Below are 27,234 nucleotides of genomic sequence, written 5' to 3'. Positions count from 1 at the left end.
AATTTAAAAATTTATAAAGATAAATTTTATCTAAAAAATGAAACAGAAAAAAAATTCAGAGCTACAGTAAATAATAATTTCCCAATTCCACATGATTCAGGTAGAGAAAATAACAATTTTTCTAACCACGGGAATTAAGCTAACTTCATACTTCTTCACAGCAACTTCCAGAAGACAATGGAGCAATAACTAAAATGTTCTAAGGGAAAGAGAATGTGACCTAAGGATTTTTTTTTTTAAACAGAAGGGCTCTTTTTTTTTTTTTTAATTTATTTATTTATTTATTTATTTATTTTTGGCTGTGTTGGGTCTTCGTTGCTGCGCACGGGCTTTCTTTTAGTTGCAGTGAGTGGGGGCTACTCTTCGTTGCGGTGCGCAGGCTTCTCATTGTTGTGGCTTCTTTTGTTGTGGAGCATGGGCTCTAGGCATGCAGGCTTCAGTAGTTGTGGCACATGGGCTCAGTAGTTGTGGCGCACGGGCTTAGTTGCTCCGCGGCATGTGGGATCTTCCCAGGCCAGGGCTCGACCCTGTGTCCCTTGCATTGGCAGGCGGATTCTTAACCACTGCGCCACCAGGGAAGCCCTGACCTAAGGATTTTATACTCACTCATCTTCTCCTTTGAGATTCAGGCAACTGACTTTATTAATCTCACAAAATCATAAGAAATGCACTTTCTGTGATAGCTTCATGAAAAGTGAAATCTGCAATCGAGAAATAGATGAAACAAGGGACTCAGAAATGAAAAAGCAAGGATGAATAAGTGTTAGTGGGCATTGAATCAATTTAAATACACCTATTTAAACAACAACAGTAATTTGTTAGAAATATAACTTGAATGTTTTAAACCATGATGAAGAAAAATAATATAACCAACAAAGCTGAAAGATTAGTGGGGACATGGTTAGAAGTAAAAGGTTAATTATTTCCTCACAACTCACATCAGGGAGAAAATTTATATCTCAAAAATTGACACATAAGATTTTTTAAATTACCCAAACAACTTAATTTATCCTTCATGATAATTTTCCTAACATTAGATCTTTGAGGAATTTTTTTTACAAACTTTTTTGTAGATTGGCAGAAAGTAAATATTTAGATTTTTGTGGGCCACATACAATCTCTGTTGTATTTGTATTTCTTTGTTTCTTTTATAACCCTTTAAAAATGTAAAAACCAACCTTAGCCCTCAAGCTTCACAAAACCAGGCCATGGGCTGAATTTGGCCTGCTTATTGTAGTTTGTTGCCTCCTGGCTAAGAGTTAAGTAACACTGAGCTAAAATTCTATTGTTCTTTCATTTTCACTCTAGAATCCTTTGATTCTGTCAAATTTAAGTAAAGTTAACTGTGGTATTTTTGTATTTCAAAATTTTATGATAATGTATAGGACTTCCTATACATTACTTCCTTGATTTTTGGTCAAGAGGTACCCAACAGGTATGATTCACAATGTTTGACATCCAATCAAAAATTATAAAGCATGCAAAGAACCAGGCCAATATAACTCACAATGAGGAAAAACTAAATCAAAACCAAACCAGGAATTACACAATGACAAAATTTGTAGACAAGAACATCAGGACAGCTCTTACTACTGTATTCCATATGTTCAAATAGCTAGAGGAAAGACTGATCATGTTAAGAGACAATCTGGAAGATACTTAATATCTAACCACTAGAGATGAAAACTACAATGTCTAAGATAAAAAATACACTGGATGGGATTAACAGTGATAAACACTGCAAGAGAAAAAATTACTAAACTTGAAAGCATATCAACAGAAATTAATCAAAAATTAAACACAGAAAGAAAAAAGACTGGGAAAAAAACAAAACATCAGTGAGTTGTGGGAATACTCAAAGTGGTCCTACAACTTATTGATGTTCTGTTAATCATCTGTTTAACTGAATCCTTGAAAAAGAAGGGAGAGGACAGAAAAATATTTGAAGATACAATGGACAAAAACTTTCCAAATTTGATGAAAACTATATAACCAGAGATCCAAGAAGTTCAATAAACCCCAAGCTCAAGAAAAATGAACCACAACAAACTGTTTAAAACCAGTGGTAAAGAGAAAACTCTTAAAAGCAGCCAAGGAAAAAGACAGATTGCATACAAGGAAACATAGATACAAACTGAAAAGCCAAAGGCAGTGGAGTCACAGCTTCAAAGTACTGAAAGAAAATATCAACCTAGAATTCTAAACCCAGGAAAAATATATTTCAACAACAAAGATATACACCTATTAGAATGACTAAAATTCAGAACACTGACATCAAAGTCTGGCAAGAATGTGGAGCAGCAGGAACTCTCATATATCACTGGTAGAAATGCAAAATGGTACAGCCACTTTGGAAGACAATTTGGTGGTTTCTTACAAGACTAAATATACTCTTACCATACCACCCAGTAATCATGCACCTTGGTATTTACCCAAAGGAGCTAAAAACTTAACATCCATAGAAAAACCTACACAAGGATGTTTATAAAAGCTTTATTCATATATTTCTTTAAAAGATAATTATTTAAAGAAAAATTTAAAGCAAAATTGCCAAAACTTGGAAGCAATCAAGATGTCCTTCAGTAGATGAGTGAGTACATTTACCTGTAGTACAACCAGACAATGGAATATTATTAAGTGCTAAAAAGAAAAAAGCTGTCAATACAGGAAAAGACATGGAGGAAGCTTAAATGCATATTACTACTGTATGATTCCAATTATATATATATTCTGGAAAAGGCAAAACTATGGAGACAATAAAAGATCAGTGGTTGTGGGGTGGTGGGTGGGAGGAGATGAAGAGGCAGAACACAGAGCATATTTTAGGGCAGGAAAAATACTCTCTATAAATATAACATTATAATAATAGATATATGTCATTATACATTTCCCCACCTCCATAGAATATACAATACCAAAAGTGAACTCTAAGATAAACTATAGACTTTGGGTGATTATGACGTGTCAATGTAGGTTCATCCTTGGTAAAATGTAAATCAAAACCATAATGAGATACCACTTCACACACACCAAAATGGCTATAATAAAAAAAAAAGATGGGGGGGTCTGGGCAAGATGGCGGAAGAGTAAGACGTGGAGATCACCTTCCTTCCAACAGATACATTAGAAATACATCTACACGTGGAACTGCTCCTACAGAACACCCACTGAACGCTGGCAGAAGACATCAGACCTCCCAAAACGCAAGAAACTCCCCACGTACTTGGGTAGGGCAAGAGAAAAAAGAAATAACAGAGACAAAAGAATAGGGACAGGACCTGCACCAGTGGGAGGGAGCTGTGAAGGAGGAAAGGTTTCCACACACTAGGAAGCCCCTTCGCGGGCGGAGACTGCAGGTGGCAGAGGGGGGAAGCTTCGGAGCCACAGAGGAGAGCGCAGGCACAGGGGTGCGGAGGGCAAAGCGGAGAGATTCCCGCACAGAGGATCGGTGCCGAGCAGCACTCACCAGCCCGAGAGGCTTGTCTGCTCACCCACCAGGGCGGGCGGGGGCTGGGAGTGGAGGCTTGGGCTTCAGTCGGATCACAGGGAGAGGACTGGGGTTGGCTGCGTGAATACAGCCTGAAGGGGTTAGTGCACCATAGCTAGCCGGGAGGGAGTCCGGGAAAAAGTCTGCAGCTGCTGAAGAGGCAATAGACTTTTTCTTGCCTCTTTGTTTCGCGGTGCGCAAGGAGAGGGGATTCAGAGCGCCACCTAAACGAGCTCCAGAGATGGGCGCGAGCCGCGGCTATCAGCGCGGACCCCAGAGACGGGCATGAGACGCTAAGGCTGCTGCTGCCGCCACCAAGAAGCCTGTGTGCGAACACAGGTCACTATCCACACCGCCCCTCCCAGGAGCCTGTGCAGCCCGCGACTGCCAGGCTCCCGTGATGCAGGGAAAACTTCCCCGGGAGAACACATGGCGCACCTCAGGCTGCTGCAACATCACACTGGCCTCTGCCGCTACAGGCTTGCCCCGCATCCGTACCCTTCCCTCCCCACCTCCTGAGTGAGCCAGAGCCCCCGAAGCAGCTGCTCCTTTAATCCCGTCCTGTGTGAGCGAAGAACAGACGCCCTCAGGCGACCTACACGCAGAGGCGGGTCCAAAGCCAAAGCTGAACCCCGGGAGCTGTACAAACAAAGGAGAGAAAGGGAAATTTCTCCCAGCAGCCTCAGAAGCAGCGGATTAAAGCTCCACAAACAACTTGATGTACCTGCATCTGTTGAATACCTGAATAGACAACGAATCATGCCATATTCAGGAGGTGGACTTTGGGAGCAGGATATATTAATCTTTACCCTTTTCCTATTTTTGTGAGTGTATATGTATATGCTTCTGGGTGAGATTTTGTCTGTATAGCTGTGCTTTCACCATTTGTCCTAGGGTTCGGTCCGTCAGTTTTTTGTGTTTTTTTTTAACCTAAAAAAAATTTTTTTTTAATAAATTTTTTCTTAATAATTTTTTCCTTATCTTTTATTTGAAAAACTTAAAAATTTTTTTAATAATTTATTTTTAATTTTTTATTTAAAAATTTTTTTTCTTAATAAATTTTTTCTTAATAATTCTTTTATTTTTTATTTTAAAAAATTTTTTAAATTTTATTTTTCTTAATAAATTTTTTCTTAATTTTGTTTAGTTTTTATTTTAAAAACTTAAAAAGTTTTTTCTTAATTTTCTTAATTTTTTAATTTTTTATTATAAAAAATTAATAAATTTATTTTTTAAAAATTAAAAGAAATTTTTCTTAATAGATTTTTTCTTAATAATTTTTTTCTTATTTTTTATTATAATACCTTTATTTTATTTTATTTTATTTTATCCTCTTTCTTTCTTTCTATTTTTTCTCCCTTTTATTCTGAGCCATGTGGATGAAAGGCTCTTGGTGCTCCAGCCAGGCATCAGGGCTGTGCCTCTGAGGTGGGAGAGCCAACTTCAGGACACTGGTCCACAAGAGACCTCCCAGCTCCACGTAATACCAAACGGCAAAAATCTCTCAGAGATCTCCATCTCAACATCAAGACCCAGCTTCACTCAACGACCAGCAAGCTTCAGTGCTGGACACCCTATGCCAAACAACTAGCAAGACAGGAACACAGCCCCATCCATTAACAGAGAGGCTGCCTAAAATCATAATAAGGCCACAGACACCCCAAAACACACCACCAGACGTGGACGTGCCCACCAGAAAGACAAGATCCAGCCTCATCCACCAGAACACAAGCACTAGTTCCCTCCACCAGGAAGCCTACACAACCCACTGAACCAACCTTAGCCACTGGGGACAGATACCAAAAACAATGGGAACTATGAACCTGCAGCCTGTGAAAAGGAGACCCCAAACACAGTAAGATAAGCAAAATGAGAAGACAGAAAAACACACAGCAGATGAAGGAGCAGGGTCAAAACACACCAGACCTAACAAATGAAGAGGAAATAGGTAGTCTACCTGAAAAAGAATTCAGCTGAGAGAGTTCAGCACCACCAAACCAGCTTTACAACAAATGCTAAAGGAACTTCTCTAGGCAGGAAACACAAGAGAAGGAAAACACCTACAATAACAAACCCAAAACATTTAAGAAAATGGGAATAGGAACATACATATCGATAATTACCTTAAATGTAAATGGATTAAATGCTCCCACCAAAAGACACAGACTGGCTGAATGGATACAAAAACAAGACCCATATATATGCTGTCTACAAGAGACCCACTTCAGATCTAGAGACACATACAGACTGAAAGTGAGGGGATGGAAAAAGATATTCCATGCAAATGGAAATGAAAAGACAGCTGGAGTAGCAATTCTCATATCAGACAAAATAGACTTTAAAATAAAGACTATTACAAGAGACAAAGAAGGACACTATATAATGATCAAGGGATCGATCCAAGAGGAAGATATAACAATTGTAAATATTTATGCAGCCAACATAGGAGCACCTCAATACATAAGGCAAATACTAAGAGCCATAAAAGGGGAAATCGACAGTAACACAATCATAGTAGGGGACTTTAACACCCCACTTTCACCAATGGACAGATCATCCAAAATGAAAATAAATAAGGAAACACAAGCATTAAATGATACATTAAACAAGATGGACTTAATTGATATTTATAGGACACTCCATCAAAAAACAACAGAATACACATTTTACTCAAGTGCTCATGGAACATTCTCCAGGATAGATCATACCTTGGGTCACAAATCAAGCCTTGGTAAATTTAAGAAAATTGAAACCATATCAAGTACCTTTTCCAACCACAACGCTATGAGACTAGGTATCAATTACAGGAAAAGATCTGTAAAAAATACAAACACATGGAGGCTACACAATACACTACTTAATAACGAAGTGATCACTGAAGAAATCAAAGGGGAAATCAAAAAACACCTAGAAACAAATGACAATGGACACACGACGACCCAAAACCTATGAGATGCAGCAAAAGCAGTTCTAAGAGGGAAGTTTATAGCAATACAAGCCTACATCAAGAAACAGGAAACATCCCGAATAAACAACCTAACCTTGCACCTAAAGCAGTTAGAGAAAGAAGAACAAAAAAACCCCAAAGCTAGCAGAAGGAAAGGAATCATAAAGATCAGATCACAAATAAATGAAAAAGAAATGAAGGAAACAATAGCAAGGATCAATAAAACTAAAAGCTGGTTCTTTGAGAAGATAAACAAAATTGATAAACCATTAGCCAGACTCATCAAGAGAAAAAGGGAGAAGACTCAAATCAATAGAATTAGAAATGAAAAAGGAGAAGTAACAACTGACACTGCAGAAATACAAACGATCATGAGAGATTACTACAAGCAACTCTATGCCAATAAAATGGACAACCTGGAAGAAATGGACAGATTCTTAGAAATGCACAACCTGCCGAGACTGAACCAGGAAGAAACAGAAAATATGAACAGACTAATCACAAGCACTGAAATGGAAACTGTGATTAAAAATCTTCCAACAAACAAAAGCCCAGGACCAGATGGCTTCACAGGCGAATTCTATCAAACATTTAGAGAAGAGCTAACACCTATCCTTCTCAAACTCTTCCAAAATATTGCAGAGGGAGGAACACTCCCAAACTCGTTCTAGGAGGCCACCATCAACCTGATACCAAAACCAGACAAAGATGTCACAAAGAAAGAAAACTACAGGCCAATATCACTGATGAACATAGATGCAAAAATCCTCAACAAAATACTAGCAAACAGAATCCAACAGCACATTAAAAGGATCATACACCATGATCAAGTGGGGTTTATTCCAGGAATGCAAGGATTCTTCAATATACGCAAATCAATCAACGTGATACATCATATTAACAAATTGAAGGAGAAAAACCATATAATCATCTCAAGAGATGCAGAGAAAGCTTTCCACAAAATTCAACACCCATTTATGATAAAAGCCCTGCAGAAAGTAGGCATAGAGGGAACTTTCCTCAACATAATAAAGGCCATATATGACAAACCATAATAAAGGCCATATGTGACAAACCAACAGCCAACATTGTCCTCAATGGTGAAAAACTGAAACCATTTCCACTAAGATCAGGAACAAGACAAGGTTGCCCACTCTCACCACTATTATTCAACATAGTTTTGGAAGTGTTAGCCACAGTAATCAGAGAAGAAAAAGAAATAAAAGGAATCCAAATCAGAAAAGAAGAAGTAAGACTGTCACTGTTTGCAGATGACATGATACTATACATAGAGAATCCTAAAGATGCTACCAGAAAACTACTAGAGCTAATCAATGAATTTGGTAAAGTAGCAGGATACAAAATTAATACACAGAAATCTCTTGCATTCCTATACACTAATGACGAAAAATCTGAAAGTGAAATTAAGAAAACACTCCCGTTTACCATTGCAACAAAAAGAATAAAATACCTAGGAAGAAACCTACCTAAGGAGACAAAAACCTGTATGCAGAAAATTATAAGACACTGATGAAAGAAATTAAAGATGATACAAATAGATGGAGAGATATACCATGTTCTTCGACTGGAAGAATCAACATTGTGAAAATGACTCTACTACACAAAGCAATCTACAGATTCAATGCAATCCCTATCAAACTACCACTGGCATTTTTCACAGAACTAGAACAAAAAATTTCACAATTTGTATGGAGACACAAAAGACCCCGAATAGCCAAAGCAATCTTGAGAACGAAAAATGGAGCTGGAGGAATCAGTCTCCCTGACTTCAGACTATATTACAAAGCTACAGTAATCAAGACAGTTTGGTACTGGCACAAAAACAGAAACATAGATCAATGGAACAGGATAGAAAGCCCAGAGATAAACCCACGCACATATGGTCACCTTATCTTTGATAAAGGAGGCAAGCATATACAGTGGAGAAAAGACAGCCTCTTCAATAAGTGGTGCTGGGGGGCTTCCCTGGTGGTGCAGTGGTTGAGAATCCGCCTGCCAATGCAGGGGACACAGGTTCGAGCCCTGGTCTGGGAAGATCCCACATGCCGTGGAGCAGCTGGGCCCGTGAGCCACAATTGCTGAGCCTGCGCATCTGGAGCTTGTGCTCTGCAACAAGAGAGGCCGCGATAATGAGAGGCCCACGCACCGCGATGAAGAGTGGCCCACACTTGCCGCAACTAGAGAAAGCCCTCGCACGGAAACGAAGACCCAACACAGCCATAAAAAAAAAATTAATTAATTAATTAATTAAAAAAAAAAATAAGTGGTGCTGGGAAAACTGGACAGGTACATGTAAAAGTATGAAATTAGAACACTCCCTAACACCATACACAAAAATAAACTCAAAATGGATTAAAGACCTAAATGTAAGGCCAGACACTATCCAACTCTTAGAGGAAAACATAGGCAGAACACTCTATGACATAAATCACAGCAAGATCCTTTTTGACCCAACTCCTAGAGGAATGGAAATAAAAACAAAAATAAACAAATGGGACCTAATGAAACTTTAAAGCTTTTGCACAGCAAAGGAAACCATAAACAAGACCAAAAGACAACCCTCAGAATGGGAGAAAATATTTGCAAATGAAGCAACGGACAAAGGATTAATCTCCAAGATTTACAAGCAGCTCATGCAGCTCAGTAACAAAAAAACAGACAACCCAATCCAAAAATGGGCAGAAGACCTAAATAGACATTTCTCCAGAGAAGATATACAGATTGCCAACAGACACATGAAAGAATGCTCAACATCATTAATCATTAGAGAAATGCAAATCAAAACTACAATGAGATATCATCTCACACCAGTCAGAATGGCCATCATCAAAAAATCTAGAAACAATAAATGCTGGAGAGGGTGTGGAGAAAAGGGAACACTCTTGCACTGTTGGTGGGAATGTAAATTGATACAGCCACTATGGAGAACAGTTTGGAGGTTCCTTAAAAAACTAAAAATAGAACTACCATATGACCCAGCAATCCCACTACTGGGCATATACCCTGAGAAAACCATAATTCAAAAAGAGTCATGTACCAAAATGTTCATTGCAGCTCTATTTACAATAGCCAGGACATGGAAGCAACCTAAGTGTCCATCATCGGATGAATGGATAAAGAAGATGTGGCTCATATATACAATGGAATATTACTCAGCCATAAAAAGAAACGAAATGGAGTTATTTGTAGTGAGGTGGATGGAGTTAAGAGTCTGTCATACAGAGTGAAGTAAGTCAGAAAGAGAAAAAGAAATACAGTATGCTAACACATATATATGGAATCTAAGGAAAAAAAAAAAAAGGTCATGAAGAACCTAGTGGCAAGATGGGAATAAAGACACAGACCTACTAGAGAATGGACTTGAGGATATGGGGAGGGGGAGGGGTAAGATGTGACAGGGTGAGTGGCATGGACATATATACACTACCAAATGTAAAATAGCTAGCTAGTGGGAAGCAGTCGCATAGCACAGGGAGATCAGCTCAGTGCTTTGTGACCACCTGGCGGGGGGATAGGGAGGGTGGGAGGGAGGGAGACGCAAGAGGGAAGAGATATGGGAACATATGTTTATGTATAACTGATTCACTTTGTTATAAAGCAGAAACTAACACACCATTGTAAAGCAATTATACTCCAATAAAGATGTTAAAAAAAAAAACAGACAGACAGTATCATGTGTTGACAAGGATCTAGAGAAACAGGAACACTCATACACTGCTAGTGGGAATGTAAAATGGTGTATTCACTTTGGAAGATAGTTTGTCAGTTTTTGAAAATGCTAAACACATAATAACCATGTGATCCAGCATGGATCCGACTCCTAGATGTTTATCCAGGAGAAATGAAAGCATGTGTTCACACAAAGACTTCTACATAAATGTTCATAGCAGCATTATTCACAATAGCCAAAAAGTGGAAACAAACCAAATATTCATCAACTGATGAGTGGATTAAAAAAACATGTTTATATCCATACAATAGATTTATATTTGGTGATAAAAAGGAACAAAGTATCAATACTTACACATCATGAAAAATGTCAAAAAGTATTATGCTTAGTGAAAGAATCCAGACACAAATGAACATGTATTATATGATTCCAGCTATTGAGATGCCCACGAAAAGCAAAACTATAGTAACAGAAAGTAGATTAGTGATTGCATATGGCTGGGGCAGGAATGAGGAGTGACTGCAGACAGGCATGAGATTTCATTTTGGGGTAAAGAAAATGCTCTAAGGTTAAATTTTTGGGATGGTTACACAACTCTGTAAATGTAATAAAAATCACTAAACCGTATACTTAAAATAGATTACTTTTATAGTATCTTAATTGAACCTTATTAAATATGTTTAAAAAATACAAAAGTGAAATAAACACCTTTTCAGACACAGAAACACAGAAATAATTTATCACCAGCAACCCTGCACTATAATAAATGTTAAAGTAAGGCCTTCAGGCAGATGGAAAATGATACCATATAGAAACCTGGATCCAAATAAAGGAATGAAGAGCACAAAAAATGGTAAATATGTGGGTGAATATAAAACTTTTTAATCTATTTAAATCCTTTTAAAAGATAATTATTTAAAGCGAAAATAATAAAAATGTATTGTGACATATATGTAACATATTACATAAGTAAAATGTATGACAATAGCACAAAGGCCACGAGAAGAGAAGTGGAAGAAAACTTGTAAGTTATCTATATTATTCATGAAGTAGTATAATGTCATTTAAAGGTAGAATGTGTTAAGTTAAAGGTGTTTACTATAAACCTAAAGCAATCATTAGAATAATGCAACACAGAGTTACAGCTGACACACCAATAAAAGAGATAAAATGTAATAAAAACCAGAATTTTTTTAGTATTTTATTTTTGTTAATCCAAAACACAGTAGAAACAAAAGAAAAACAGAACAAAAATAGATGGAAAAATAGAAAATAAATAGCAAATAGCTTTAAACCCAAACATATCAATAATAACATTAAATGTAAATAGTAAAACTACACCCAATTCAAAAGCAGAGACTGTCTTATGAGTAAAAAGCAAGATCAATTATATGCTGCATACATGAAACCCATTTAAAATATAAATACAAAGAGATTAGAAAAAAAGAATCAGAAAAATATGCTATGGTAACATTAATCAAACTAATGCTGAAGTGGTAATATTAATATCAGACAAAGTTGATGTTACAGCAAAGAATATTACCAAAGATAAACAGAGTCATTTCACAGTGAAAAAGAAGTTAATTCATCAAGAGGACATGACAATCCTTAACACTTATGTACCTAATAACAGAAATTCAAAATATATTAAGCAATAATTAATAGAACTAGAAGAAGAAATCAATAAAATCAAAATTATAGTCAGAGATTTCAACAAATATATATTAGTAATTAACAGAATAAATTGGCAGAAAATCAGTAAGGATATAGAACACTTGAACATACTATCAGTCAACTTAACATAATTGACATTTATAGAACACTTCACCTAACAACAGCTGAATACACATTCTATTCAAGTGTATTCAGAACAATTATTGAAGTAGACCACTTTGGGGAGAATAAAACAAGTCTCAATAAATTTAAAAGAATACAAATCATATAAATTATGTTCCTGACAACAATATTATTAAATTAGAAAGCAGTAACAGAAATATAGCTGGCAAATCCCAAAATGTTTGGAAACTAAGTGACACTCTTCTAAATAACTCATAGGTCAAAGAAAAAAATCAAAAGAGAAATTATATTGCAGTTTGAACTAAATAAAAATGACAATACAACATGCTAAAATTTGTGGGATTTAATTAAAGTAATACCTATAGAGAAACATATGTCTATATTAGGTTAAAAAAAAGTTCTCAAAACAAAAACCTCAGCTTCCATTAAAAAAAAAAAACTAGTAAAAGTAAAATGAATTAAATCCATAGTAAACAAGAGAAAATAACAATAAAGATCAAAGTAAAAATCAATGACATAGAAACAGAAAAAATAGAGAAAAATTAATGAAACCCAAAGCTGGTTCCCTGAGAAGATCAATAAAATTGATAAACTTCTAGCCAGAATGACCAGCAAAAAAAGGGGTAAGAGAGAGGGTTCAAGATGGTGGCATAGGAAAAACCTGAACTCACCTCCTTCCACAAACACAACAAATCTACCTCTGGAATAACTTCCTCAAAAGGGGACCTGAAAACTGGATGAACAGAGCCTCCACAACAAAGGGTAAAAGGACAGCACCAAGACAGGTAGGAGAAGCAAAGAGATGATCTCACCAAGGAAAGAAACCACACCCCAGCCGTGGCAATCCACAATTGGTAGGAATCACAAAGGTCCAGATCTTTTCCCTGAACAGAGAGGGACATAAGCTCCACATCAAGCACAGCAACCTCTAGATCCTGCACAGGAGAGATGAGCCCCCAAAACATCCGGCTTTGAAAATAAACAGGGATTATATACAAGAAAACTAAAGAACTGTGGGGAAGACAAAGGCCGCTCTTAAAGGGCCTGCATACAGACACACTTGACCCAAAACCCTGTGAGAAAACACCAGAGTGAAAAATTCATGAACCACAGGTGAAGGGGACCCAGTTACTAATCTTAAAAATTCTTCCAGAGAGGCAGGAACCAGTTAGGATGCTCCCTGTGGCTCTGAGACACTGGAGGGAGGAGCATCTTGCAATCTCAGGCTATCTTGCTAATGCTGGTACTGGCAAGTGCCATTTTAAAACTCTCCCTTTAACATGTTATCAACAGTGAGTGTGCCCTGCTGAGAGCCCCACTCACCCCTGTGCCTCGGCCACACCCCACTGCCAGCTGACTGATAGCTCTGCCCATGAGTAGCCCACAGCATTTGCAGCCCACTAAAATAGGAGGTTTCATGCAACTCACAGAGGGGATGCCCCTTGAGTGCCTGGCTCTGGTGGCCACGTGGGATTGTGCCTCTGGGCCCCACAGGACATCTCTTAAATAAGGCCACTCTTTTAAGACTGGGCAAGATAGCTGATTTACCTAATACATATAAACAAACATAGAGAATTATGCAAAATTAGGAGACAGAGGAATATATTCCAATTGAAAGAACGAGACAATACCTCAGGGAAAAAAAAAACTAAACGCAACAAAAAAGCAATCTACTTGATAAAAAGTTCAAAGTAGTGGTCATAAAAGTGTTCACCGAACTCAGGAGAATAATGGACGAATGCAGTGGGAACTTCAACAAAGAGACAGAAAATATAAGAAAGTACCAAACAGAAGTTATAATTCAACTAAAAAATACACTAGAGGGGTTCAACAGCAGACTGGATGAGGTAGAAGAATGAATCAGCAACCTGGAAGACAAAACAATGGAACTCACCCAGCCAGAGCAGCAAAATTATAAAAGAATTTTTTAAAGTGAAGTTACCTTAAGAGACCTTCAAGACAACATCAAGCAGAATAATATTCACATTATAGGGGTCCCAGGAGTAGACAAGAGAGAGAAAGGGCCAAAAAATTATTTGAAGAAGTAGTGGCTGAAAACTTCCCTAATCTGGAGAAGTAAACAGACAACCAGGTTCAGAAAGCATAGAGAGTTCTAAATAAGATGAACCCAAAGAGACATACACCAAGACATATTTTAAGTAAAATGGTAAAAGTTAAGGATAAAGAGAGAATCCTAAAAACAGCAAAGGAAAAACAATGTGTTACATCAAACAGAATCTCCATAAATCTATCAGATTTTTCAGCAGAAATTTTATAGGCCAGAAGGGAGTGCCATGACACATCCAAAGTGCTAAAAGGAAAAAAAAAATTCCAACCAAGAATTCTCTACTCAGCAAGGTTATCATTCAGAATTGAAGAAGAAATCAAGAGTTTTCCAGATAAGCAAAAGCTAAAGAAGTTTATCACCACCATCTTTACAAGAAATGTCAAAGGGACTTCTTTGAGCTGAAAAGAAATGGCACTAATTAATAATATGAAATCATACAAAACAAAATATCTTACTGGAAAAAGTAAATATATAATAAAGGTAGTGGATCAATCACTTATAAAGCAAGCATGAAAGTTAAAAGACAAAAGTAGTAAGATTAACTAAAATTAGCATAATTAGTTAAGGGATGCATAAAATAAAAAGATGTAAAATGTGTCATCAAAAGTATAAAATGTGGAGTGGGAGAGACAAAGCTTTGCAATGTGTTTAAATTTTGGTTGTTTCCAAATTAAAACAGGCTACTATTTACATAGGATGTTATATGTGAACCTCATGGTAACCACAAAGAAAAAAACTTATAGTAAATATACAAAAGAAAAGGAGAAAGGAATCTAATCATAACACTAAAGAAAACCACCAAAACGCAAAGGAAGAGAAAAAGAGAAAAAAGGAACAGAGAGGAACTACAAAGACAGCCAGAAAACAATTAACAAAGTGGCCATAAGTACATACCTATCAATAATTACTTTAAATGTAAATGGACTAAATTCGCCAACTAAAGACACAGAGTGGTTAAATGGGTAAAATTTAAAAATTTTAAAAAAGAAAGAAACATCTATATGCTGCCTACAAGAGACTCATTTCAGAAGAAAAGAGATGCACAAATTGAAATTGAAGGAATGGAAAAAGATATTCTATAAAAATGAAAAGAGGTGGTGTAGTGGTTAAGAATCCACCTGCCAATGCAGGGGACACAGGTTCAAGCCCTGGTCTGGGAAGATCCCACCTGCCGCAGAGCAATTAAGCCCGAGCACCACAGCTACTGAGCCTGCACTCTAGAGCCCACAAGCTACAACTACTGAGCCCATCTGCCACAACTACTGTAGCCCACGTGCCTAGAGCCCGTGACGCAACAAGAGAAGCCACAGCAATAAGACACCTGCACACAGCAACAGAAAGTAGCCCCCGCTCGCTGCAACTAGAGAAAGCCAGAGCACAGCAACGAAGACCCAACGCAGCCAAAAATAAATAAATTAATTTAAAAAAAAAGAAAAGAAAAGAAAGCTGGAGTAGCTATATTTATTTCAGATAAAATACACTTTAAAACAAAGATTGTAATAAAATACAAGAAAGGAATTACAGAATGATAAAAAGGTCAATCCAGCAAGAAGGTGTAACATCTAGAAATGTATATGCACCCAACAGAGAAGCACCAAGATATATAAAGCAAATATTAAGCCTTAAAATGAGAAACTGACAGCAATACAATAACAATAGGAGATTTTAATCGCCAACTTACATCAATGGATAGATCATCCATACATAAACTCAATAAGGAAACATTGGACTTAAATGACATGTTAGATCAGATGAACTTAACAGATATATACAAGATTTTCCATCCAAAATCAGCTGAATACACATTCTTCTCAAGAGCCCATGGAACAGGCTCCAAGGTAGATCACATGTTAGGTCACAAAACAAGTCTCAAATTCAATAAGACTGAAATCATATCAAGCATCTTCTCCAACCCCAATGGCACGAAACCAGAGATCAAACACAAGAAAAAAAATGAAAAATCCACAAAAACGTGGAGATTAAATAACATGCTACTGAACAACCAATGGGTCATAGCAGAAATCAAAGAAGAAATTAAAAAATGCCTAAGGACAAATGAAAACAGAGTTACAACATACCAAAATCTATGGGATGCAGCAAAAAATGGTTCTAAGAGATTACTTCATAACAATATAGGCCTACCTCAAGAAACAAGAAAAATACCAAATAAACAATCTACACCTAAAGGAACTAGAATAAGAACAAACAAAGCCCAAAGTCAGCAGAAAGAAGAAAATGATAAAGATCAGAGCATAAATATTGGGGTGGCCAAAAAGTTCGTTCAGGTTTTTCCATACAATGTTACGAAAGACCCAACAAGCTTTTTGGCCAACCCAGTAAATAAAATTATGACTAAAAAACAACAGAAAATATCAAAATATCTAAGAGCTGATTCTTTGAAAAGATAAACAAAATCAACAAATTTTAGCTATACTGATTAGGAAAAAAATAGAGGATTCAACTAAATAAAATCAGAAATTAAAGAGTTGAACATAGTCGATCATAGATGCAAAAATCCACAACAAAATATAAACAAAATAAATCCAACAATACATTAAAAGGCTTACATACCACAATCAAGTAGGATTTATTCCAGGGATGTAAGAATGGTTCAATATTCGCAAATCAATCAATGTGATAACACAGTGAAGAATAAAAATCACATGATCATCTCAATAGATGCAGAAAAGCATTTGACAAAATTCAACATACATTTATGATAAAAACTCTCAACAAGGTGGATATAGAGAGAACATAATAAAGGCACAAACCCACAGCTAACATCATACTCAACAGTGAAAAGCTAAACACTTTTCCTCCAGGATCAGAGACAAGACAAGGATGTCCACTCTCATCACTTTTATTCAACATAGCATTGGAAGTCCAAGCCACAGCAATTAGGCAAAAAAAAAGCACCCAAATCAGAAAGAAAGAAAACTGTCACTATTTGCAGATGACACGATACCCTAAAGACTCCACCAAAAAACTGTTAGAATTAATGAATTCAGTAAAGTCACAGGATATGAAATCAATATACAGAAACCTGTGGCATTTCTATACACTAATAAAAAACTATCAGAATGAGAAATTAAGAAAACAATCCCATTTACAGTTGCATCAAAAAGAATATCTAGGGATAAATTTAACCAAGGAGATGAAAGACCTGAACACTGAAAACTATAAGACACTGATGAAAGGCATTAAAGAAGACACAAATAAGTAGAAAGACATTGCATGTTCATGGATTAGAAGCATTAATACTGTTAAAATGTCCATACAACCCAAAGCAATCCACAGATTCAATGCAATCCCTAAATAATTTCTAGTGGCATATTTTACAGAACTAGAACAAATATCAATAATTCTAAAATTTGTATGGAAACACAAAAGATCCTGAACAGCCAAAACAATCTTGAAAAAGAAGAACAAAGCTGGATGTATCATGCGCCCTAATTTCAAACTATACTACAATGTTATAGTAATCAAAACAGTATGGTACTGGCATAAAAACAGACACACAGATTAATTGAGAGCCCAGAAATAAACCCACACATATATGGACAATTAACTTATGACAAAGGAGCAAAGAACAAAGATGGAGAAAGGATAGTCTCTTCAATAAATGGTGTTGGGAAAACTGGACAGCCACATGCAAAAAAAAGAAACTAGACTATTATCTTAAACCATATACAAATTAACTCAAAGTAAATCAGACTTGAATATAAGACCTAAAACCATAAAATTCCTAGAAGAAAATAAGTGATAACCCCGTTGACATCGGTCTTAGTGATGTCTTTGTGGATCTGACTCCAAATGCAAGGGAAACAAAGGCAAAAATAAACAAATGTAACTACAGCAAACTAAAAAGCTTCAGCACAGCAAAGGAAACCATCATCAAGACAAAAAGGCAACAAACTGAACAGGAGAAGATGTTTGCAAATTATATATCCCATAAGGGGTTAATACCCAAAATATATAAAGAATTCATACAACTCAACAACATTAAAACAAACAACCCAATTTAAAGAATGGGCAGAGGATCTGAATAGACATGTTTCCAAAGAAGACATACAAATAGCCAATAGGCATGTGAAAAGATGTTCAACATCACTAATTTATTATGGAAAAGTAATTCAAAACCACAATGAGATATCACTTCACACCTGTTAGAATGTTTATTATCGAAAAGACAAAAAATAAATGTCAGAGAGGATGTGGAGGAAAAAAGCTTTCGTACACTGTTAGTAGGACTGTAAATTGGTATAACCACTATGCAAAACAGTATGGAGGATCCTTGAAAAATTAAGACTAGAACTACCATATGACCCAGCTATTCCACCGGGTATTTATCCGAAAAACACAAAAACACTAATTTGAAAAGGTACATGCACCCCTATGTTTATTGCAGCATTATTCACAACAGCCAAGATATGGAAACAACCTGAGTGTCCAACGATGAATGAATGGATAAAGATGTGGAATGGAATACTACTCAACCATAAAAAAGAGTTAAATCCTGTCATTTGTGACAACATGGATAGACTCTGAAGGTATTATGCTAAGTGAAATAAGCCAGAGAAAAACAAATACCTATGATTTCACTCAAATGTAGAATCTAAAAACAAACAAACAAAACAAAACAAAAACTCATAGATACACAGATCAGATCAGTGGTTACCAGAGAAGCAGGGGGTTGGGGGTGGATGAAATGGGTGAAGGGAGTCAGCTACATGGTGATGGATGATAACTAGACTTGTGGTGCTAGTCACTTTGTAGTGTATACAGACATCAAATTATAATGCTGTAAACATGAAATTTATATAATAAAAGAAATTATAAATAAAGCATTTGCATCCCCATCCTGGCCTCTTGTCTAAGGCCAGTGTTTTAATTTTGTTTTTAGTATTGAGAATAGTAAAATAAATGATAGCAGCCACTAGAAATAACAAAGACTTAATATTTTATGTCAATAAATACTTAAATACTTAATGGTTTATGTCAATAAATTAAGCAATTTAGATGAAATAGACAAATTCCTTGAAAGACACAAACTACCAAAGGTCACTCAAGAAAAAATTATAAACAAATGGCAAAGAAGTCTATTAAATAAATCCTATTTGTAGTTTAAAATCTCCCCAAAAAGAAAACTGGTCCAGATGGCTTCACTGGTGGGGTCTGAATACGAGAAAGCAGGGATAAATGGGGACCATCTTAGAGTCTGTCACATGTGGTACATAGTATGATCCCATTTTACTAAAATTATTTCTGAGTATCTGCCACTCACTCGATCTGGCTATCCATCCATCTGTAACATAGAGAATGTTCATTTAATAACTGAGGCTATTTCTCAGTGGGAATAGGGGCAATTTTCAGCTTTCTTCTTTGTAACTTTAGATAGAATGAGTGTGTATCATTTTTATAAAATATCCTGTTAGAATACTAAAATCATTATTCTTTTAGAAAATAATAACGATTGAAGACCCAAGTTAGTGTAATGTCATGAAGTCAATGAACAAAAGAATTTCAGGAAAGAATATGTGATCAACAGCAATAAATTCAGCAAAAAGTTCAATAAGCAAGAGAGTTACGAAAAGGCCATTTGGTTTAGAAATTGGAAGATCAGTACAGCTTCTACAAAGTGGAGATGGAGAAGCTAGATTGCAGGGTGTTAAGCAGTGAGTGAGTGGTGAGGCAGTGGAGAAAATGGTTTAAACCGCTTTTTTGAGAAACTGGGCTCTGAAAGGATGGTATCTGTACCCCAGTGTAGCTGTGGGAGGAATTATAAAATTATTACAACTTTACTCTTAAACAAAAAATAACTGGGACACCTCAGGAAAGCCATCTAATCAATTCATGTAATTGTTAGAAAATATCGATGTAAAGAGCAATATCAGGCCCACATCCACCAAAGGAGAGAATGAGTTTCTGTCCTAACGCAGGGAACTGGAGATAATATGAGATAGAAGACAATTCTAGCTTCAAGAGGGATTACACTTGTCCTGAAAGTAAGTAAAGTTTTTTTTTCCCCTACAAAATAAAATTGTTACAATGGACAAGAAAAAAGACATCTTAAAAGCAGTCAATTAAATGTAGAGAACAATGTGATCAAGTTAGCTTTACTATATCAAGATTGCATATTCTTTACAAGAGTGCTTTGCATACATTACCCAAATAACTAAAATGTCTTCCAAAATGTATCTATAGAATTTCAAATTGTTCTTTAAATATGTTCCTGTAGATGCAGTGCAAATCACATTCCCCACCACATCCTTAAGAGTGATTATCCTCTGGCTTCACTTTTTAAACAAGGAAATCAGTAAGCTGATTTCAGTAAATGTAAAAAATGCTCAGGTGTATCGTATTAAAATTCATATCCTATAGACATTTTTATGATGACTTTTAAATTTAGACTCCTTTAAAACAAAACTTTTTTGAATTTTATCTTATTTTATTTCTTTATACAGCAGGTCCTTATTAGTTCTCTATTTTATACATATTAGTGTATATATGTCAATCCCAATCTCCCAGTTCATCCCATCACCCACCCACACCCTGCTTTCCCCCCTTGGTGTCCATACGTTTGTTCTCTACATCTGTGTCTCTATTTCTGCCTTGCAAACCGGTTCATCTCTGAATGACGGATAGATTTGGATTATTTATCAATGAAAATACCCACTGTCATATTATCTACTTGAATAAATCAGAATTTACCAATTGCATTTTCCCTAAGGAAACTTTTCAATGTAAGCATACATTGGAGCTGAATTGAAAAGAGGCAGATGATTCCAGTGGTTCCATATTTTTTGTCTACTTAAGTTTTTTTGCTGGAAACTTAATAAAGAGAACCAAATGAATCCCCTGAGTCTTTTTGTTATACTCCATATTGTTCACTGACAAATCTTCCATGCAATCTGTGGGCTCTTAGCTCTAACCTGGCATATGTCCTCAGCATATTTAGCTGGGCTCATGCCCCTAGTATATCTAGCATTAAAATACAAAGGTGACACAATGTATCAGTATCTATATTTCTTCATTAAAGAGCTGGCTGTAGTCAGCATTTTAGTCAGTATGTCATGATATATCGCTTTCTTGTCATTGATACTTCTCAAGCAAATATCTGCTCAAATTTATCAATCATGTGCTACGGAAAAGGACAAGAATTCAGATCAAGAGATAAGCATCTTAATTACATACGAATGTTGAAAAGTCTTTTTTCACTTAAGAGCAAAATATGCTACTGTAAAAAGCCATTGATTATTTTAAAATACCTCATCTAAACTAATGAGGTCCTTTGTATCAATTATCCCTATGTCACTATGTTACCTTAGATGAGTATCATTTTAATCATTCAGAAAATATATAATTTAGCATCTAATGAAATTTAATTATTCACCCTCTATCACTGGTTAATATTTACCATTTACTAATTTTGTATTGCCTGCCTTCCATAAACAAAGAAAATTGAATCTCTTTCTGTAGCAAGTTTCAGAGAGTAAAGTAAAACTTGAGCTTGACAAAAGGGGAATATATAGGGTCATGCAATTAAGAAGTCCAAAGTAAAACATTTCAGGCATGGCTGGACCTAGAGGCTTAAAAATTTCATCACGGCTCATTTTCTCTTTTTTCATCTCTCAGCCCTTATCTATGTTGGCTCTATCCCCAGCAAGATCCCAATATAATGAAAAGATGGCTTCAACAGTTCTAAGTTGACATTGTCAAAGCTCAGTATACTCGGCTTTAATGTTAGCAAAGGTCCATGGATAAATTATCATTGGCTCTGAAGGTCTTGGCTTGGGCTACTTGTCTATCTGGGAACAAATCACAATAGTCTCACTGGTCAGGAGTGGGTTATACCCTCCCTTGGAGATATTCCCAAATCACAGCGACTGAAAACGGATGACATGTCGTTCTCTAAGGAACATCAGAGAAATCTTACTAAAAAAAAATTTTTAATTTTGGTACCAGAAATTTTGATTTTCACTATCCAAGGCTAGTAGTCATTTTATATACAGATCAAACCATGGTCTCTACAAAAACACTGTGATACTAACATCCTTTCATTTGGGGCTGTCTGGAATTCACGTGCTAAAATACCCGTCAGAGACTACTATGTTCCTATCTGATAACGTCAGTCAGAAGAAACCAGGTTCCCTAACAAAACATTCTGTGTTAAACGCTAATTAATTTGAAGGAGGTAAAAACACACCTATTTGCTGCACCAGCCCAATGAGTAGAATGTGGCAGATATAAAAGCACCTAATACAAGCAAAAAGTAAAAGAAAACAATGAGTAAACAAAAACAAGTAATACTCTTGCTGATTCAACCAGAAAATCAGTTTAGGAAGAGGTCTTCTATTATGACGACTCACTCCTTCATCCTTCTAATTCTTAAATCTGAGACCACTTATCCCCCCAACTACAAACACAGTCCTGCACCAAGATTTCTAGTCCTGAAGAATTTAAGGACCCCAGATCAGCAATTCCGTCTTGATTCAGCCTTGCTGTTGGCCCTTTATTGACTTTGTTCCCTGAACCTAATAACTGGATTCATGCTGCATTCCTCAAAATAAACACTCCACTAGTATTGCAGTTCCAAAGCTTCCTTGTTCCTGAGTTTCTTTTTCTGTATGAACCCAACCCTGAATCACCTCCACTTCATTCATTCTTTCTTTCAATAAAATTTTATTGAGCACCTGCTAGTTTCTACACATTGTGCTAGGTGCCATGGATGTAGATATCCTAACTGTCCTCATGTTGCAACTATTGCCTATTCCCAGACTCCCCTGGCCCCATGTTTTCCCCACCCACTCAGGTGAGAGTGGCTTACCAGTATCTCTCCTAACACTTATCATCTCTGGAGTCAGAAAGACTTCAAACTCTATATCCGTATTTTACCACCCCATACAACTTTGGGCTGGTTACCTAATCTCTTAAATCTTAGTTTCTTCATTTTTATAGTAGAAATAATAATAACCTAATCTAACCATACCATAGATTAATTATGGAAATTAAAAAATCATATAGCAGGCAAACATAAATGCACATTTCCTTCTTATGGTCCACCACCATTCAAATATACAATTTATATTTGGAAAGGTGAACAATGCTTTCCATTAATTAAAGAGTCCTGTCAATAAAATCACTTAAGTATAACCTCTACTATGGATCAGATACCATAAAAGGATAAACTCGAATAAAATGTGTTCTCTGATGCAAGAAACCCTGTGTTAGTGGAATGAATAACTCATATGGTATAACTCGTGGGGGTAACTGGAAAATGATAATCTGGTCCCCAAATTTGGGAATACATTAAAGACTAAGTGGAAGCTTTTGCACAGCAAAGGAAACCATAAACAAGACCAAAAGACAACCCTCAGAATGGGAGAAAATATTTGCAAATGAAGCAACGGACAAAGGATTAATCTCCAAGATTTACAAGCAGCTCATGCAGCTCAATAACAAAAAAACGAACAACCCAATCCAAAAATGGGCAGAAGACCTAAATAGACATTTCTCCAAAGAAGATATACAGATTGCCAACAGACACATGAAAGAATGCTCAACATCATTAATCATTAGAGAAATGCAAATCAAAACTACAATGAGGTATCATCTCACACCGGTCAGAATGGCCATCATCAAAAAATCTAGAAACAATAAATGCTGGAGAGGGTGTGGAGAAAAGGGAACACTCTTGCACTGTTGGTGGGAATGTAAATTGATACAGCCACTATGGAGAACAGTATGGAGGTTCCTTAAAAAACTAAAAATAGAACTACCATACGACCCAGCAATCCCACTACTGGGCATATACCCTGAGAAAACCATAATTCAGAAAGAGTCATGTACCAAAATATTCATTGCAGCTCTGTTTACAATAGCCAGGACATGGAAGCAACCTAGGTGTCCATCATCGGATGAATGGATAAAGAAGATGTGGCACATATATACAATGGAATATTACTCAGCCATAAAACGAAATGAAATGGAGGTGTTTGTAATGAGGTGGATGGAGTTAGAGTCTGTCATACAGAGTGAAGTAAGTCAGAAAGAGAAAAACAAATACAGTATGCTAACACATATATATGGAATCTAAGGAAAAAAAAAAAAGGTCATGAAGAACCTAGTGGCAAGATGGGAATAAAGACACAGACCTACTAGGGAATGGACTTGAGGATATGGGGAGGGGGAGGGGTGAGATGTGACAGGGTGAGAGAGTGGCATGGACATATATACACTACCAAATATAAAATAGATAGCTAGTGGGAAGCAGCCGCATAGCACAGGGAGATCAGCTCGGTGCTTTGTGACCACCTAGAGGGGTGGGATAGGGAGGGTGGGAGGGAGGGAGATGCAAGAGGGAAGAGATATGGGAACATATGTATATGTATAACTGATTCAATTTGTTATAAAGCAGAAGCTAACACACCATTGTAAAGCAATTATACTTCAATAAAGATGTTTAAAAAAAAAAAAAAAAAAAGACTAAGTGGGAGGGTCCCTGCATAATTAAGGATGAAATTCTTCCTGGAACATAGGCTAACATCGTAATATAATATCAAAAGTGACAGTGAAACAGCACAGCTCAGCAACTATAAATTCCACTCTGAGACAACCCAGAGGTCAGGCCACATGCCAAGGAAAAACATACACTCACGCACACCCACTTCCCTCTAAGCATCAATTAAACAGACACCAAATGTAGCTCTTATACATTTATGCTAATAAAGTCCGATGACTTGAGGTAAGTAACTCAATCATCCAATTTTAATGGTCTTTATTTTTGAAATTTATCATTTCAATATTAACATGAAGACACGTATTATGAGTTTATACTCCTTAATACTCTCTTATATGTTAGATCATTGACTTCATTTTAGAAAGAGCAATGGTTATTTTAGATAATCAAATATTCAGTAATTAAAAAGTCAAGCAATATGAAGTACAAATAATCTTATTCAGGCACCAAAAATTCCAATAAGAGGATTAATGATAAGATTTATGCTTCGTATTTCATTACACATAAATAGCATTTGTAGGTAACACTATTGACTATATTTTATTACTGTCTTTTGTTGTTTTTCTCCATCTTTCTTTCATTGACTCTAATTATCCTCCTTTTTACCTAGAAAAAAATTTTAATGTGCATTCTGCAGTCATGCTATTGAATAGCTAAGAATTCTAAACAGTTCGTTGCACATCAGAAACATAACCATATTTCATATGACGTCCTTATTTTATACCACAGGGATGTTTAGAAGAACAGCCTATAACAGAATAAGAAACAAAACTCCAGAATCCCATTCGATTACTTGGAAACTGTCATTACTGCAAACAGTACAAATTTAAACTATCACACTGGAATCCCAAATCTTAAACTCAACACAGAGATTAAATACCAGTAGAAAAATAAGTATGGGTGAGAACTCAAGTTGTTTTTTCTTCCGCAACATGAAGAGAGTGTGTATACAACTGACATCAAGAACAGGCTAACCAGAGACTAAACTGATGCAAACAGCATGCCAAGCAAAACTCAGCTTTCTGCCAAAGGTTTTCCCCAAGAGGTGAATAACATTTTCCATAAGTCCATGGAAACTGCAGAACTGGTTTGGTAATGAAATACACTTAGCCTTTTTATGTATGACTTAACATTTCTGTCCTCTACTGAATAGGATAAGTTGCGTTAATTACATCAGAGGGACGCCCATATTTATTATTCGATGAAAAGATTAGCAGTATTTTAATTCACTTGAGAAAATTTTACCATATGTAAAAATGAAAATACGCATTTTTAAACTTACTTTTGATAATATAAGCCTATTCATACAATTACAGTGTAATTCCATGAGTGAAAATTAAATATAAAATTTTCAGACAGGAGCACTTTGTATTACATGATGCTAATTAGAGAATATCATAATTTAAAGAGCCACACTGCAGTTTTCATAGAGCTACATGTTTGGGCCAATTTGTCATTGGAAGGTTAGATAGCCTTGCAAAGGAAGTAGATTTTAAAAAATATTTTCTGTCCAGTTATTCCTAAAACTCATCATAGGTGATTTTAAAACAACAGAAAAATCTAACCTATCAGTAATCTCTACTTTTGACTTTGACCCATCATCATTACCATCTTCTATTATTAGTACTATTCAATGTGCTTACAAACAGAAGACATAGTTGGCTGCTGCGTTTACTGTTTTTATTTTACTAGATCATTTCCAGAGATTAGAAAAGCACAGCCAACCAAGTTATAAAAAATACAAGTGATGCTGCAATATTACAGTGAGTCAGGCAGTAACGCACCTGAGTGTTCTCCAAAGTGTTCATGGGAGCCAAGGCTATCGGAAGGTTTCAACCGTGGTATAAAAGCAGGCTCTACACTGGGCCCCATGCATCTCAGCACTGGAGCAATGTTGATATGTAGTAGGCTATCCTGAAAAAATACATATATTGTCTGTGCCCTTGGCTGGGCACATGTGACTTTAGAAAATTAAATTTCACATTCATTATTCATGAGGTCAGCACAAATCCCTTGATGGAATTTCAGCCTAATTAAGAAGTGTTAAGAGAGGTTTGCATTTCCTCACGAGTTCGCATAAACGCTCCACTGGTATAAAAACTAGATAGCTACCCTCTGACTGAAGAAAACTTATGAATCCATAGCATTTATACCCAAGATCATCAAGAGAAACTCAAATTTGTTTTTCTTTTATAGTTTTGAGCTCTAAGTGTTCAGGGTCAGAGCTACATCAAAGTTTCTTCCATGCCCAAAGGAAGCAACAGGCAAGAGACAAGATATTTTCCTTTTTCACTTTTTACCATCAGGCACCTCTTTCCCCACCATCTGTCAGTTCTTCTACTCTACTCCTCCTAGTGCTTCTTTCCTCTAATTTCACCAGCTTCGAGTCCACTCCTTCGATTCTTTCCTGCTTCATAACTATAAAATCAGGCAAAACAAAAGATGGTTTAAGTAAAATTCATTCAAAGTATATATTATTTTAAATATGGATATGGAGTGTTGGTTTTTAGTCTGTATGCACTTGCCAGAACACAAATTTGCCACAACAAAACTTTCACATCTCTGTTAAAATACTTTCAGTGACAGTTTCATGCTAGTGGGTTTTAAGAATTAGTCACTCAACAAATATTTACTGGGTCTGTGCAGTATCCAGTCATTGACAGAAATCTATAAGGATAAAGAGGGGGGAAAATACCTGTAAGATACTTAAACCTGTTTTCAATGC

At 36.2% G+C, this 27,234-nt stretch overlaps 1 protein-coding gene across 1 annotated transcript in view; it reads right to left on the bottom strand.

Moving 5' to 3' along the window:
• The window catches only part of IQCM (IQ motif containing M), a 483,123-nt gene extending 456,787 nt beyond the window's left edge, over nt 1-26,336 (bottom strand). Inside the window, exon 1 of the mRNA XM_061191607.1 lies at nt 26,294-26,336. The gene's annotated coding sequence lies outside the window, so the exon portion shown is untranslated. The remainder of the gene's footprint in view (nt 1-26,293) is intronic.
• Between the last annotated feature and the right edge of the window lie 898 nt (nt 26,337-27,234).

Source organism: Eubalaena glacialis, chromosome 5, assembly GCF_028564815.1.
Source record: "Eubalaena glacialis isolate mEubGla1 chromosome 5, mEubGla1.1.hap2.+ XY, whole genome shotgun sequence".
Lineage (NCBI taxonomy): Eukaryota > Metazoa > Chordata > Mammalia > Artiodactyla > Balaenidae > Eubalaena > Eubalaena glacialis.
Note: the sequence above shows the minus strand (reverse complement) of the source record. Positions and strands in the feature narration are given on the sequence as shown.